At 31.3% G+C, this 6,057-nt stretch overlaps 1 long non-coding RNA gene across 1 annotated transcript; it reads right to left on the reverse strand.

Annotated features, from left to right (window-relative positions):
* Positions 1-1,530: 1,530 nt before the first annotated feature.
* Positions 1,531-5,212, reverse strand: LOC127702925 (uncharacterized). The gene is made up of 2 exons (XR_007982572.1): positions 3,272-5,212; positions 1,531-2,748 (listed from the first exon to the last, which is right to left on the reverse strand). It is a non-coding gene; the product is annotated as an uncharacterized LOC127702925 (long non-coding RNA).
* Positions 5,213-6,057: the final 845 nt, after the last annotated feature.

Here is a 6,057-nt window from a genome sequence, read left to right on the forward strand (position 1 = left end):
TGATCTCAAGGAATTATTTTCTAGAGGATTAGAAGTTGGTATTATATCTGTATTTTACATGATTTTAAATTTGTAGAAATGCTTAAAACTATTTTTATAGTGTTATTAAATGACATATTGTATTATATACATGTAGATTCTGTGATATTTTTTAAGTTAATACTGCTGCAATTGAGATCATACATTACTGCCTTCTTATCATATAGTTTTTAAAATGATTTATATGTACCATTGCTTTGTTGATTTATTTTTGAATAAATTTATGAAAAAATATTTGCTTTGATGCTACTTTATAAACAAAGATGTGGAACGGAGAGCGAGAAAAAGATTTAACAAAATTACCTAACTCCAATGTAGATTCAAAAAGGAAGAAGTCCATCAAAACTATCGAAATCAAAAATTAGACTATTATCAATCAACGGAATTTGTCATTTCCTAACACAGCTTGAGATTAAAAAAAATTAGGCTAGTCTACCTAGATATATATGTATTCAATAAACATAAATAAAGGCAACAGTAGTATACTGGTGTTCAAACATTGTATGAAACTTATATATTTTTGTAAAAGCTTGCAAAATTGAAAGAATAGCGAGGCTTTTCGCCTGAATTTTGACTAGTACAATTAAATTTAATTTAGTCCTACACCTTTAGTGCAGGATTGAGTTTTCACTGATTCATATGCTCTTTGGACAATCTGACATGTACTACATGCAAAGCGAAATGTATCTATTTATGGAGTGGCTCATATTTAGCATATTTTTTATGTTTGATGTACAAGCCGAGCATCAATTTTCACTGTGTTTTAATTTGTTGGTGTATGTATGTTTTGATAATATGGATCATGTCATGATTTCAAAAAAGAAAAAAATTGGTGGGACCTCTTAAGCTTGATTTGTCCAATGGACAGTTGGCATTTTGTTGTAATAACGTATTTGCATGGGTTGTCTTCTAGTTAACATCTTTTATATAAAAATCAGAAGATGTTGTATAATTACCAATGAGAAAACTCTCCACCAGAGACCAAATGACATAGAGGTTAACAATTATAGGTCACCGTACGGCAAAAACCATACTGCATAGTCAGCTATAAAAGGCGTTGAAAAAAAACAAATGTAAAACGATTCAAACGAGAAAACTAATGGTCTTATTTATGTACAAAATTATGAACGAAAAACAAATATGATATACAGCAACAAACGACAACCACTGAATTACAGGTTCCTCACTTTGGACAGGCACATACAGAATGTAGCGGTGTTAAACTTGTTTGAAGGCACCAACCATCCCCTAACCTGGGACAGTTGTGTAACAGTACAACATAAGAACAAACTATAAAAATTAGTTGAAAAGGGCTTAACTCGTCAGATCGATACACGTTGCAGAAACTACATTTTACAGAAAATAAATTTTGCTTTGGCAAAAAAATCCTGGTAACCAGCAACTCTATGCGTCATTAATTTTTGCATTCTATATATTAACATTAAGATTTATTTTACTTTGCCATATTTAGGTTAATTACAGAACACAAAATACTTCTAATATTTTATTTCACTTGTACATAATAAGCAAAAACAAGAAATTACAAGAAAAAATTATAAAATTATTATAAAAAATCATGTAAAAATATAAGCTGGAATGAAATTAAATGTGACCTTTCAAAATTAGTTTCAACGGACAAATACGCTGTGTGGGTACACTTTAAGTAGAAAGTGGCCATACGTATTAAATTTATTTTGAGATATTGGTGCAATAAATACCTACAGTAAATCTAGATATCACTACATGTGACACAATAGTTACAATGCTTAAACTTTTGACAATATGTTACATAATTTGAAGGTAATAACATAATTTCATATCTTGTTTTCTATTTTTTCAAATATTTTCATATTGTGTCAGAGTCTACACAAAAATTGGTTTGAATAATATGAAAAGTCAGAAATAGATTAAGCAATGGAATTTCATATTACATAATTAAAATTATAAATATTTATCATGTAGACTTAAATACGGTATAGGAATATTGTAGGACGGTAGTTTTTTGTTGTGCATTTTCAGGTACATGTACATGTACATGCAATTAAAACAATGCAACAAAAACTGTACAACTAGTTAATGAACATACTTATAAATATTTTAATATGCGTTCCAATTAAATAGCTTTTTAATAAGTATAAAAGCATCACATAGACAGCTGAACTTTAAACATTTACTTGTCATAAAAATCTGTAACAATTCACAATGCTTCATAGAGTTAGAAGAACAAGTTATTTGACATTTAAATCTATTACAAATAAAATGCTCCGCAGGGCGCAGCTTGATACGACCGCAGAGGTCGAACCCTGAACAGTTGGGGCAAGTATGGACACAACATTCAAGCTTGATACAGCTCTGAATTTGGATTGTGATTAAATATTTGACACAGCATAGGTTTCTGACACAGAATGAATGTGGTCTAAGAACTTAAAAATTTTAAATTGGACATTCACCTATTATGGTCCAATATCCAAAATCTAAATACATGGTTAGATTCAGCATATCAAAGAACCCCAAGAATTCAATTTTTGATGAAATCAAACAAAGTTTAATTTTGGACCCTTTTGATCTCAATATGGACAAAAATGATAACAGGGCCCAAAAATCAAAAATCTAAATACATGGTTAGATTCAGCATATCAAAGAACCCCATATATTCAATTTTTGTTGAAATCAAACAAAGTTTAATTTTGGACCCCGATTTGGACCAACCTGAAAACTGGGCCCATAATCAAAAATCTAAATACATGTTTAGATTCAGCATATCAAAGAACCCTAAAAATTCAATTTTTGTTAAAATCAAACTAAGTTTAATTTTGGACCCTTTGGACCTTTATGTAGACCAATTTGAAAACGGAACCAAAAATTAAGAATCTAAATACACGGTTAGATTTGGCATATCAAAGAACCCCAATAATTCAATTTTTGATGAAATCAAACAAAGTTTAATTTTGGACCCTTTGGACTTCAATGTGGACCAATTTAAAAACGGGGCCCAAAATCCAAAAACTTAATACACGGTTAGATTCAGCATATTACAGAACCCCATATATTCAATTTTTGTTGAAATCAAACAAAGTTTAATTTTGGACCCCGATTTGGACCAACTTGAAAACTGGGCCCATAATCAAAAATCTAAATACATGGTTAGATTCAGCATATCAAAGAACCCCATATATTCAATTTTTGTTGAAATCAAACAAAAGTTTAATTTTGGACCCCGATTTGGACCAACTTGAAAACTGGGCCCATAATCAAAAATCTAAATACATGGTTAGATTCAGCATATCAAAGAACCCCATATATTCAATTTTTGATGAAATCAAACAAAGTTTAATTTTGGACCCTTTTGATCTCAATGTGGACAAAGTTGATAACGGGGCCCAACAATCAAAAATCTAAATACATGGTTAGATTCAGCATATCAAACAACCCCATATATTCAATTTTTGTTGAAATAAAACAAAGTTTAATTTTGGACCCCGATTTGGACCAACTTGAAAACTGGGCCCATAATCAAAAATCTAAATACATGGTTAGATTCAGCATATCAAAGAACCCCATATATTCAATTTTTGTTGAAATCAAACAAAGTTTAATTTTGGACCCCGATTTGGACCAACTTGAAAACTGGGCCCATAATCAAAAATCTAAATACATGGTTAGATTCAGCATATCAAAGAACCCCATATATTCAATTTTTGCTAAAATCAAACAAAGTTTAATTTTGGACCCTTTGGACCTTTATGTAGACCAATTTGAAAACGGAACCAAAAATTAAGAATCTAAATACACGGTTAGATTCGGCATATCAAAGAACCCCAATAATTCAATTTTTGATGAAATCCAACAAAGTTAAATTTTGGACCCTTTGGACCTCAATGTGGACCAATTTAAAAACGGGGCCCAAAATCCAAAAACTTAATACACGGTTAGATTCAGCATATTAAAGAACCCCAAGAATTCAAGAATAAAACCCCATTGAAATTGATCAAGAAATAAGCAATTTATACGAAGTATCTTCTTTTGCACAATACTGTGCAATTGATTATTTCTTGCTATTGCGCAATACTGTACAATTGACAATTTCTTGCTATTGCGCAATATTGTGCTATTGGATATTTCTTGCTATTGCGCAATACTGTGCAATTGAAGATTTCTTGCTATTGCGCAATACTGTGCAATTGAAGATTTCTTGCTATTGTGCAATACTGTGCAATTGAAAATTTCTTGCTATTGCACAATACTTATTATATAATAATTTACACATCCTGTTTGGTGTGTATCTCCTTCCATATCATTATTATTTGCTTTTAAATATAAATCAGAAATAACCAACTTAAAATGGAAAATTTTAAAAGAAAAAAAAAAGGGAAAAAAGAAAAAAAAAAGAAAAAAAAAAATCCCCCCCCAAAATTTTTTGAACCCCCTTATGATTCATCACCCCCAAACTCAATCTCAGCCTTCCCTTTGTGGTATGGTACCTTGCAGTACAATTTCAGAGAGATCCATACACTTGAACACAAGTTATTGTCTGGAAACTAGAAAAATGCTTATTTTTGGCCCCTTTTTGGCCCCCAATTCCTAAACATTTCGGGCAATTACCCCCAAACTCAATTCCAGCTTTCCCTTTGTGATATGGAACCTTGTAGTACAATTTCATAAATATCCAAACACTTACACACAAGTTATTGTCATGAAACTAGAAAAATGCTTGTTTTTTGCCCTTTTTTTGGCCCCTAATTCCTAACATTTTGAGGCAATTACCCCCAAAATCAATCCCAGCATTCCTTTTGTGATATGGAACCTTGTGGTACAATGTCAGAGAGATCCATACACTTACACACAAGTTATTGTCTGGAAGTTACAAAAATGCTTATTGTTGGCCCCTTTTTGGCCCCTAATTCCTTAACTGTTGGTACCATAACCCCCAAAATCAATCCCAACCTTCCTTTCATGGTATTGAACCTTATGGTAAAATTTCATGGAGATCCATTCACTTAAACTAAAGTTAGAGTGCGAAAACCAATGTGTCTTCGGACGACGCCAGACGACGCCGGACGACGACGACGACGACGACGACGACGACGACAACGACGACGACGACGACGACGACGACGCCAACGTCATACCAATATACGACCAAAAAATTTTCAATTTTTGCGGTCGTATAAAAAGTGAGAAACCACTTTTTTTTTCTTTAGAAAAAATGAATTTAAGTTTTTAAATAAATCATATAATAACTGCAATGGTCTCTTTTTGACTTGTTTTAAATTAGGAAAATTTTATCAAGGTTTAATGAAATGTATATTTGGATTTACTCAAAGGCTTTCTGTTTTCTTGCAATTCTAGACACAAAAAAACATGAATTTCCGTAGTTTGACAAAGGAACAATATCATAAACAATGCAGACATATTCTCAAATCTCATTAATATCAAACATATATTTAAAATGTCTTAGCACTACTGTCTAATAATATATTTAACATGATTACAATGGACATTTAGAAACACGACAAATACTTGAATCAACCAAATTCGTTGCATTAAATTTATAGTTGAATTATTACTTTGGTTTTACACAATATTTTACTCAATGAATTAAACTGTGCAATATAAAATAATACGGTATAAACAAATATGATCTAGAATCAAGCAGCATTTATTATGTTAATCTGTCTCCAAACAATTGAAATATCAAAAGACATGTGGCTTGGCACAAAAGTATTTTTTTTATATTATCAGTTGAAAAATGAATACCAATGAAAATTCAGATACATGTAACACATCAATGTGGTTTTACATAATGTACAACTCATTCCCACAAGACAATTGATCGATTGTTTTGTTGTCTGCAGATTTCCATAGAGTTCGATTTCATTTGGATTTTTAGGTGGTTACCCCATAGTGACAGTGCATGCATTGGCTACACTGTATGTTTAAATGGAACACACCTCATTTTGTCATGAAAATAAATGCTCAGATAATGAAAAATACAATAAATCACATGGTTTAACAAAT

The sequence above is a fragment of the Mytilus californianus genome, unplaced genomic scaffold (assembly GCF_021869535.1).
Source record: "Mytilus californianus isolate M0D057914Y unplaced genomic scaffold, xbMytCali1.0.p SCAF_5, whole genome shotgun sequence".
In the NCBI taxonomy this organism is placed as follows: Eukaryota; Metazoa; Mollusca; class Bivalvia; order Mytilida; family Mytilidae; genus Mytilus; species Mytilus californianus.